General features: G+C 37.1%; 1 pseudogene; it reads left to right on the forward strand.

The window, feature by feature from the left end:
- The first annotated feature begins 261 nt into the window (after positions 1-261).
- LOC141835856 (ent-kaur-16-ene synthase, chloroplastic-like) lies at positions 262-8,125 on the forward strand (annotated as a pseudogene).
- Positions 8,126-11,288: the final 3,163 nt, after the last annotated feature.

Consider the following 11,288-nt stretch of genomic DNA (forward strand, 5'->3'; position numbering starts at 1 on the left):
TTTTTGGGTGCATAAATATAGAAAGTTCTTCATGTTCTGAAGTTCGATTCCCCCGAAATGTGAATTTTCATTAAAATCCATTTATTTCAGTTTGTTTACATCTGAGATGATCATGTTAAGAGTGGTCACTTCAGTTATGCAATAAATATAAGAACATTTAATACTAATAAATATTTTGGAGCATTTTAAAAAATGTTGATAAGACCACGCCTATATATATACGCACCCGCCTTCCCGCTCCTAGGGTTTAAGACTGTGCATCTTCGGGAGTCATCGTTGAGCGATGGCTCGGTACCAGAAGGTGGAGAAACCTCGGCCGGAGTCGATGGCAATCGACGACAACGAGATCCGCATCACGTCGCAGGGACTGATCCGTACTTATGTCAACTACGCCACCAGCCTCCTTCAGGTATCCGCTTCTGCTTCTCCCTTGCGGTTCCCTTCTTTGGTCGGATGCATTTGTACGTGTCATTCTTGTATGTCATTTCCTGACCTTGGAATTGTATCAGAAATCTTAACGATTTGTTTTTGAGATCGAATCTGGGGCTTGTTCAGGATGAGTTTGGACTTTCGCGTATCCTTCGTAGTTTCTACTTTGCAAACTTATCTTCTGAAAACCAAAAGTGAAATTGGGATCTTAAAATACTCTAGATGAGGTTTGCTCTGGAGAAGGTAGGACAGGTGACAATTAACGGAGTAAACGAAATGTTAACTTTTTGCATTTGATCTTTCTTCAGTGAGAAACTAGCAAGAATAACCTGGTGTACTTTTTGGGATGAACTACCGATACCATCAACAGTGACGACCATGTAATTGTGTTCCCATCTTCTGTGCCTGTCAATGTGTTAATTTGCACATTAGTTATTATAACAACTACGTTTAAGCTGAAATATGAATCCACATATTAATTTGGTTTTACCTGACTGCTATAGCTATCATAATCCCTCTGCAAACCTGTCTTGTAAATTTTTACCTGTGAAATGAAGAAAGTAGGAATTCATAAAACAGAATAGATCTAAAAAGTTGCTGATTACAAGTTAGTAATTCTTAGAACATATTGATTATTAAGGTAGCTTCAACATTGAAGAATTTTACTTCGTTTAATTCTTTTTTGTTTTTACAGTAAGATTCTATTTAAGATTGTGAAGCATACTGTAGCCACTTGCCAGGGAGCTTTCAGTCTAGACTGTTCCTCCAAAATGAGGAAACGTTTACCATCCTTATCTTGTGTTCATCAAACTGGAATTATTTTGATATACACTATCTCATTTGATTTTAATAGCCTAATACATTCTCCTTATGATGTTCAAATGCTCTCTCTTGCTAATTTAAAAAGTCATGGTGTTTCTATCAATATTAAAACTATGGTGCTGTAAAATACTTTCTAAAATGTGATATCAAGATTTTGCCAGCTAAATAATGCTTATTTTTTGCTAGGTATTGTAGGAAGTTCTCTATTTATTTTTGTTTTTTCATCCATCTCAAACGTTGATATCTTTTTAATTTTTGTTAGTAATTAATGTGAGTTTCCATTCAGGAAAGAAGTTTGAGGGTGATTGTGTTGAAGGCTATGGGACAGGCAATCAGCAAAGCAGTGGCTGCTACTGAGATTATCAAGGTTGTAATTTTACTTATTTGTCTTTTTGTTAGTAGATTTCTCAATTTAGATTTTCCTGATTAATATATTTAGCACAGAAATGGAATCCTCATTTACATCAAGATATCTCAACAAGTTCTGTCAGTATCACCGATGTTTGGGAGCCTATTGAAGAGGGTTTGGTCCCGTGAGTCATTTGGTGAACTTTTTTCCTCGATAGAATGAGTCTTTTCAGTAGGTTCGTTGGTAATATATCCTTGCTTAGTATTGTTACAGGTTGGAGACAAAACGTCTTGTGTCAGTGATCTCTGTAACTCTGTCAACTGGAGAGCCTAAAAAGAAGACCACAGGGTACTAACATTTAATACTTGCCATCTTAAACATAATTCTAGAATTGACTGTACTAGGAAATATGTGTATAAGCTTGAATTTGCTCGATTCTTAGTTATCAAGCGCCAGCTCAAATTGAGCAGCCAAAGCGTCAACAGAAGTTCCAACAATTCCAACAGCAACAACAACATCGACAAACATTAGGCCAGCTTAATCAAGGTACTGAGTTTGGAGAAAACAAAACATTGGTAAACAATGAAGATCTAGTTATAACTATGGATTCCAAATGTAATTTGTTTTACTTGTAAAAGATTCATATGGACGGGGATGCGGTAGGGGCAGTGGAAGAGGAAGGGGCTGGACAAGAGGTGGATATAACAACAATTAGGGTGGGTATTTTGGATACCGCAGCAATCGAGGCGGGTACAACTGTGGACATGATGACTGCTGAAGCAATCGAGGTATTCTAATTTTTTGAAACCTTGTACATGCCTCACTATTTGATACTTCAGCCTAGTGTCGTACTATTATGAGTTTGACATATACTTTAACTTCTATTTCATTTCATTTGTTCGATCTTTTTTCAATACACTTTTTTTCATGATAGAAAATGGTGGATGGAATGGAAATTGGAGCAGAGGTGGTGGGCCGGGTAGAGGTTGGAATTCTTATGGTAATCTCATAATGATTCATTTTGTCATACATTTATTCAGAGTGTGTTTCAGAACAATTTTAAAGTATAGGACTAACCAAATTAGCTAATATGATTAGAAAAATTCTAGAATTTACTAAAAAGTCAATTGGTACTGAATGAATGAAGTATTCAGAACATGTATAGATTGAAATAGATGTAACTTGCTAGTAGTTAAGCAGATATTACAATCTATAATAGTCTTATCATTGCCAGAAGGTTCTACAGGCACTGAAATAGGCTAATAATAACTTTTAATAACTTTTATATCAACTATTCAATTGACTTTCTAGAAAACATGCATGTAAAACATGTGGATTAATAAAAATTTCTGTCATAAAACATGCTATTGCTCCTAAATTAATTAAAGAGTGCAGTAAGTTGTATGGAGAGCATATATATATATATATATCTAGGTTCTTTGGAAATGCAAACTATTTATTATCAATCTTTGATCTATATTTCTCCTCCTTTGAATGAGGCCTTGGAGGAGATACACATCGTTCATTTAGATACTATCTACTTGAGTTGAGGTGGGCATATATATATCTAGATTCTCCAATGAGTCCGTTGCAGATCATGCATTCTGTCATAGCTGTTGCTCCGAAATGCAGTAAGTTCAATGCTTGCCATATATATAAGGCTTACTTAAAAATTGTTTCTTTTTTTTTCTTCATTGTTGCTCTTTAACAATGTTTTTCATGCGTCATCTTTGTCTTTGTCTTTGTCTTTTTCTTTTTCTTTTTCTTTTTCTTCATTTGCATATATGACTTAGAAACGGTTTGAAATTGACGATTCGAAACTACCAATTAACTGTTCTAAGAATGTTGATCTTTAACATCAACCTTCCAAGGCAATTATGATTAATGGTTCAAAATCGTCATTATAGTTCAATTCATGATTCGTAATGATTCAAAATTATTATTATTTTAATTTAAAAATATTTTAAATATTATATATATATATTGTAATTTGTTAGTTATTTCGATATTAAAATATTCTATTTCATCCTTTAAAGTAATATTTTTTTATTTTTTTTATAACTTTCGTTTAATCATTGATGTTTGAGCTTTCAAAAAATTAAAAGCAAAGTAGATCGTCAAAAATACTATACTAAATGCTTAATTATTTTTATTTTTTGATGCTAATAATTTTTTTATATGACATTAATCACAAGTTTTATCTTTTTGATTAATCATATATGTTTCAGGATAATCTTCACTATATATAAAATATTTTTGTTAAATAAATTATATTTCTTAATAAATTTATTATTAAATATATCATATATGTCAACTAATTTTTATAAATTCAAAATTAAATGAATAAAATGATAAAAAAGATTAATGAGTAATTAATAAAATTAAATGACATTAATAAATTTAATGAGTTAAAAGTATAATAATCTCACATCAAAGAATTCAAATTTGTAAATGAACTTTAATAAAAAAAATAAAATAATTTTATATTAAAAAATTCAATATAAATTGATTGAAAAATTAGTATTACTGTTGACTGAAACCAACAGTTGAATTGTCGATTCGCCGATTAATTAGGGATCCAACTCATAACTAGTTCGTCTCTAGACAGATCGATTAAGGGTCGGACCCCTTGAACCAGATCAATGGATAATTGATCCGTTGATCCGATTTAGGTTCTGGGCCGGATTTGATTTGGACCCGATCTATGAGCAGGTCTATTGCAAGGATCTATCATAAATAGAAAAGGATGGATGTTTCTAACAAAATTCTCTCATATAATAATCCTTGTATTCCTGCTAATTGGTGCAGCACTTGTTGATCTAGGACACAAGATGCATAGCAGTGGCAGCAAAACACGTATGGTAAGTGTCAGTTTTGTTCATATTTATTGATCGTCTAAATATGATGGTGATCTTTGTTGTATATCAAATAATTAAGTTTCAAATTTATTCTAGTGCCAGGGAGGATCAATTGAAAGAAGAATCAGTATGCAATTCGAGAAGATCCAACTATCAGCTTCATCTTATGACACTGCATGGGTAGCAATGGTCCCTTCTCCAACTTCTCCTACCCATCCATGCTTTCCACAATGCCTTGATTGGATACTAAAGCATCAACATTCTGATGGATCTTGGGGACTCGATCACTTCCAACCTTTTCTTGTTAAAGACTACCTGTCTTCGACATTAGCTTGTGTAATTGCCCTCCAACGCTGGAAAGTTGGTCAGGAACAAGTCAGGAAGGGTAAGTGCTGATGATAAACAGTGTTGAATGATCTGTAGATGCTAAATGATTAGTCATGTTGTTACTGCAGGTCTGGATTTTATTGGGAGTAATTCTGCATCCATTTTGGATGAGCACTTGCAGTCGCCAATTGGCTTCGATATTGTATTTCCAGGCATGTTTGAATATGCCATCAACATCGGTTTAGATGTTCCTATAGAACATCATCAGATAGGTAGCATGCTTGGCCGACGAAATGCACAACTAATCAGGTTAGAATTGTACTTAGACTAATTTGTCGTTTAGAACAGAAACTGTTCCTATTTTCTGTTTGTAAGCATAAATTGCATCACAAATGATGGCAGCTAAAAACCAATTAGAGTACCGTATTATGTTTTTCTTTCTTCACAACTATATACAAAAATTGTTGGTCTTTTGTTGAACTCATATTTATAAAAATCTTGCCATTATTTGTAACTCTTTTTTCTTCTTAAATGTTCTTTGAGATTACTGAAACAGACTTGTTTGTAACATGTAAGAGAACAAGGAAGTTGCAACGCAAGAGAAACCTACTTAGCTTATGTTGCCGAAGGATTAGGGAATGCACATGACTGGAAGGAAACTATGAAATATCAGAGGAAAAATGGATCATTGTTTAATTCACCTGCCACAACTGCTGCTGCAATGATGCATCATTATGATTCTAAGGCACATGAATACTTGCATTCTCTTCTATTGAAGTTTGACGACGGTTCAGGTGATCGAATTCCCACATTTTATGAATGATGGAAGTGAGTTTACTAATTTTTACACATTTATTACTTTCAATCTGCTTGTGGTTCTTCACAGTTCCTACATTATATCCTGTGGATGTGCATACACATCTTCATCTGATTGACAGTATTGAAAAGTTGGGAATAGCCGAGCACTTCAGACTTGAGATAAAGAGCATCTTGGATAAAACATATAGGTGCACTGCTAAATATTAATTCTTGCAAATAATTGTGATTTTTTTTAAACAAAGCTTCCTTTTGACATATGCAGAAGCTGGTTACTCGAAGGAGGAAGAAATCCATTCAGATATAGCTACATGTGCCATGGCATTTCGCCTTCTTCGATTGAATGGATACAATGTATCTTCAGGTGATTATTATATGTCTATCATGAATCAAATGTATGATACTTATTGGTGACAATGATGGTGGTTTGATGTGGTGCAGATTGCTTAAGTCAGCTCGGTGATGATGAGCACTATTTTAACAATACATTGCCAGGATATCTGAAGGATGTGAACACTGTATTGGAATTGTACAAGGCATCACAGATCAAAATATTTCCCAACGAGCAAGGTTTAGACAAATTAGCCTCCTGGTCAAGAATGTTTCTGAAAGAAGCATTAATCCACCAACCGAAATCCGAGACACCAGATTGGTTTACAAGAGGTAAATGGTCGATTTGCCTTTTGATGACAAAAAGTTGTTACTTACTTGCAAAGAAAAACCATGTCTGAACATTCACAAATTTGGAGTTTTGTTCAGGTGGATTATGCTCTAAAGTTTCCAATTTGGTCCAATGTGGAACGTTTAGAGCATAAAAATACCATTGAGAACTTCACTCTTGACAACTTACAAGTTCTCAAGACTTCATACAAGTAAGATTTGAATATGAATGAAAGGCAAAAATGATACCTTCATCAGCTTTCTGTATTATGCTACTGATTTTTTTTTTTAATTTTTGAACCTGTAAATAGGCGTTATAGCATAAAGGATAGTGATCTAGTGAAATTGGCATTGGGTTCCTTCGAAACTTCTCAGCGTAGATATCAGGAAGAACTCCAAATGCTTGACAAGTATTCTCACTGTTCTATTGTGTACATGACTAGATAGCTCTTTTGCTCTTTTAGTGATCATATTTCTTGAATTTGATAGTTGGGTGAAAGATAACAAACTAGATCAACTGGAATTTGCCCGGCAAAGGCATATTTTTTGCTATTTTGCTGCTGCTGCAATACTTTTCTCTTCTCAAATGAGTGATGCTCGCATATCATATGCCAAAAGCAGTGTCCTTACCACTGTGGTCGATGACTTCTTTGACATTGGGGAATCTATAGAGGAGCTTCAAGATCTTATTTCGTTGGTGGAGAAGTCTGTGCTGTTTCCTGTTATTTGATCTTCTCTAATTAAAAGGTTCACAAGCTAAATTTCCTTTTGCTATTGATAATAGATGGGATGCCAATTGGGAAAAGGAGACGCATTCTGAACAAGTTAACATCATTTTTTCTGCTTTGTTCAACACAATCAATGAGCTTGGGACCAAGGCATCAGCATTGCAGAAGCGAGCTATCACCCACCATTTAGTTGAGGCAGTAAGATCTGAAGACTTCAATTTTTTTTTTCCTTTTCTTTAATTAAGATTGTGACAGATGATCGTATCGTTAGTGGCTTAGGTCGATGAATTCCACGATGAAAGAGGCCGAGTGGCGGATAACCAAGGAAGTTCCTTCACTGGATGAGTACATGAAGAATGGGTTTGTGTCCTTTCTCCTCGAACCAATTATTCTCGCAACGCTCTATTTTCTTGTTCCAGAACTTCCTGAAGCTGACGTCATAGATACAGAATACGAGAATTTGTTCCGATTAGTGAGCATATGTGGGCGACTGCTCAACGACATGCAAAGTTTCCAAGTAAGAGAAGCAATTTGTTCTTAAAAACCAGTTAGCTAGTATAGATCTATCATTCGTCTGTTAATTGCATGAAACCTCAGAAACGACTACATCACACATTGCTAGCTGTTCATAAAGTTAGATTATTTTTTCGGCAGAGAGAAAGTAAAGAAGGGAAGCTGAATAGCGTATCACTACGCGTTCTCCACAGTGGCGGTTTGACGTCCGAAGAAGAAGCAAAGCAGCAGATACAAGGGGAAATAGAGTCTGCCAGGATCGAGCTCTTGAGAATGGTGGTGCAACAAGATGGGGGCGTTGTTCCCAGGCCTTGCAAGGATCTCTTCTGGAAGACATGCAAAATACAGCACCTCTTCTACATGAACAACGACGCGTTTACGTCTCCGAAAGAGATGGTGAGCGCTGTCAACGCAGTCATTCATGAACCCATAAAAGCCAAGCTCATATAACAGTGCATGTTCTCTCTGTCTCATGGCATTGTATCAACGAGAGATCGATCGATGCAGCTAGCTAGCATTGGTTTGTTTGGTGTTTGATGGTTCTTCTTTCAGTTCTTGATCGTACGTTTAGATTCTGATCGATCGGACAGATGTTTGAAACCCTCTTATTAATCCTAGCAATACTATCCACTGTGTTACATTAATGCATCAGTTCTGTGTGTGAAAAAGGATGAAGTCCTAACTGGTAGGAATTAGAAACTATTACAACGTTGTTTAAATGTTATGATGAAATCGTAACGATTACAACAATGATACTTATATGTCTATTATAGATTCAGGATGTTCAAACATTCGAAGGAGAATTGAACCGATACTAAAGTTTAAATTCTAAATAATAACACGAGAAAAAAACTTATATATAATAAATGAAGGCAGCTAAATTAAAAAATTTTGTCCTTAATTTCGTCGCTATTTCATGATTTTCTTGTGGTGTGTATAGATTAAAATAGATGTAACTTGCAAGTAGTTAAGCAGATATTGCAATAATCGATTATAGTCTTACCATTGCCAGAAGGTTCTACAGGCACTGAAATCGGCTAATCATAATGGAAGAGGTTCTTATAGTCATTATAGTTGAACCTGTTTTCAGTTTCTACATTTGCTTTTCTTGTTAAGTTCAATACAGATATGAGAGGCTCACAATAACTTCAGATCTTGATTGCCTGCTTATAGCTCTGTCATTTATCTTCTTTGCTTAAAATTTTTCACTCAAATTCTTCTATGTTGATTCAATCTCTTGATGCAATAGGCGCAGTTCCTGTCTATGGAGGAGGATACGGAGGTGGCCCAGGTGGTGGCGGAAGGAACGGCGGCGGCGGCAGAGGTTATGGTCGTGCACGAGGACGGATGGGTGTCCGTGGGAGAGGAGGAAACTAGCTCTCCTCGTTGGTATCCATCTTGTGGTCTACTATCCACCCCCATTGGAGTATCCAATTGTTTTTTCAGCCCCATCAACTTTTCAGTTGAGTTCCTACAAGAACATGCGCTGATAATATCCAGCATTTTTATCCATTTACTCGATTGGACCCAATCTTGTTTCTGGCTGTGTTGTTTGTTCTTGATGTATTTTTGTGAACTCTATGCATACTCGTGGGGGACATTAATTAATCTGAACTCCACCATCCCTCAAAGCTCCATATATAAAGTTCCCGTCCCGGGGCAATGGTGCAACGGTAGAACATCCGAATTGTAACTCAGGGACCCGCGGTTCGATCTCCAGCTACGGCGTATTTACAAGAATTTTTCTCCAAATGGGGAACACAATCAAAGGATGCTGGGCATCTGGATTGACCGCCGTATGCGCTTCCCGATTTACCCTGGTGTTCTGTGAGAAATTTCCGTGGGACCGGACCGGTCACCCCCAGAGATGTGGCTACTGGGATTATCATTTTTTTTCCATATATAAAGTTCCCTCCAAATGGGAAACACAATCAAAGGATGTTGGACATCTGGATTAGCCGCCGTATGTGCTTCCCGATTTATCTTGGTGGTCGATAGGAAACTTTCGTGGGACCAGACTGGTCACCCTAAAAATTAAGTCTATGAGATTGACTGAGATTTATCATTTTTTTTTCATATATAAAGTTCGGTTGGGTACATTTTCACGATGAGACCTATTCTCCATGGGATGCTACGTGTCATTTTCTATCCTTGATAATTCTGCTGCAATTTTCAGGGATAAACCTCTATCTATGTCAAAATAAATTATGAGCAAAGTACTAAATAATTACTGATTATGAATCTGTACGTGCTGTGTTAGTTCCTTTAATTAAGGTGTTGCAAGAATTCATTATTATTTCACTTTTGTGTCTATATATGCATGCATGTGTTTTCTTATATTGTTATGGTCGTAATGAGTGGGGCGCGGTTAGTCAAGCCCGAAAGAGGTTGTCAAGTTCGACGGCACATGTCATAGATCCCGAATCGAGCTGAATCCTCCGAAACCTCTGAAATCTCCTCCTCAAGTCGAGGTGTGCAAATCGAGTCGGGGAAAGCGGATCCGGACCTGACGGAAGGCGTCCACCACGACCCCTAATTCTCTTGAGAAGGCTCTCTGTCCTCGACTCGACCGAGCCGACTCCCCACCCTCGTGTGAGGTCGAGTCAAATCTCATCCTTTCGAACACCCGCCGAACCCCTCGAGTCGGCGCGGGGACCTAGCCAGATCCGCAAGGAAGCAAGCTCCTTCAGGCGAACTCGACCCCATACGGACATATTCTCCCGAGATGGTCTGGATCCTCCGGCATCTCTATCCTGAGCCGAATTGACCCAATCGGGCGAGGGATATGCCAACTGCCCGATTATGCCTTGGCTCGATATCAGTTTGTCCCCTTTTCCCAAGGACCACTCCACTATCATGCGGTTGTGAATGTCCCCCTGCCGCTCCTACAACTCATCATGGCAACGCTCTGACAGATATGCGTAACATGACCACCAAACACAAGTTAGCGATGGGACACGTGCGCTAATTATACCATACCCTCTGACACATTCATAACGATGATGTGACTTCAGTTACATCCATAATGTGACCTAACACCTTCGGCTCATATAAAAGGTTGTCTCTGTACTGAAGGGAGGTATGTAATCTCACAAACTCTCTCTTTTCACTCTCATTTTCTCCCTTCTCCTTCAACAGAGGCTAACTTAAGTATCGGAGTGGTCGCGCCGGGGTAACCCTTGACCCTCCCTCTCACGATGTTTGTGCGTGTAGGTTCCAAAAGCTACACACCTTTATCTCCATCTAAGTCCGCTCTAGTGAGGTGTTGAAGAAGCTGTGCACCACCAGAAGCATATATAAATATTTTCGATAGGAACTGACAGTGAGTAGTTGGGTAATTATCAGCTATTTCTACTTCATAAGAAGCCTAATTAATGCTACCGTTGGAAGACTGGTACCTGAGAAATGGTGTTTCACACATGCATGCAATAAGCTTGAGGTTTAAAGGTGAAGACTATTAGAATCCGTACGTGCAATTACTATTGTGTATTGTGACCTCAAATAATAATTTTGAACTTCAAATTGACAGTATTTGATATCCGTACGTGCAGCAATTAATCTTGAGGTTGAAAGGTCACGACTATTGTCTATTGTGACCACAAGCAATAACTGAGTTTTAAATTAGGTGACAGTAATTGATATCCGTGCAACAACCTTGAGGTTGAAAGGCGACGACTATTAATTATATTGTCTATTGTAACCCAACCAACAAGTTTGAGCTTTAAAGGTGACAGTAATTGATATCCGTATATATAGCAACCTTGAGGTTAAACTATTCAATTGACT

Source organism: Curcuma longa, chromosome 10 (assembly GCF_044706935.1).
Source record: "Curcuma longa cultivar G26 ecotype Majalengka, Jawa Barat chromosome 10, ITB_CL_G26_1.1, whole genome shotgun sequence".
NCBI lineage: Eukaryota > Viridiplantae > Streptophyta > Magnoliopsida > Zingiberales > Zingiberaceae > Curcuma > Curcuma longa.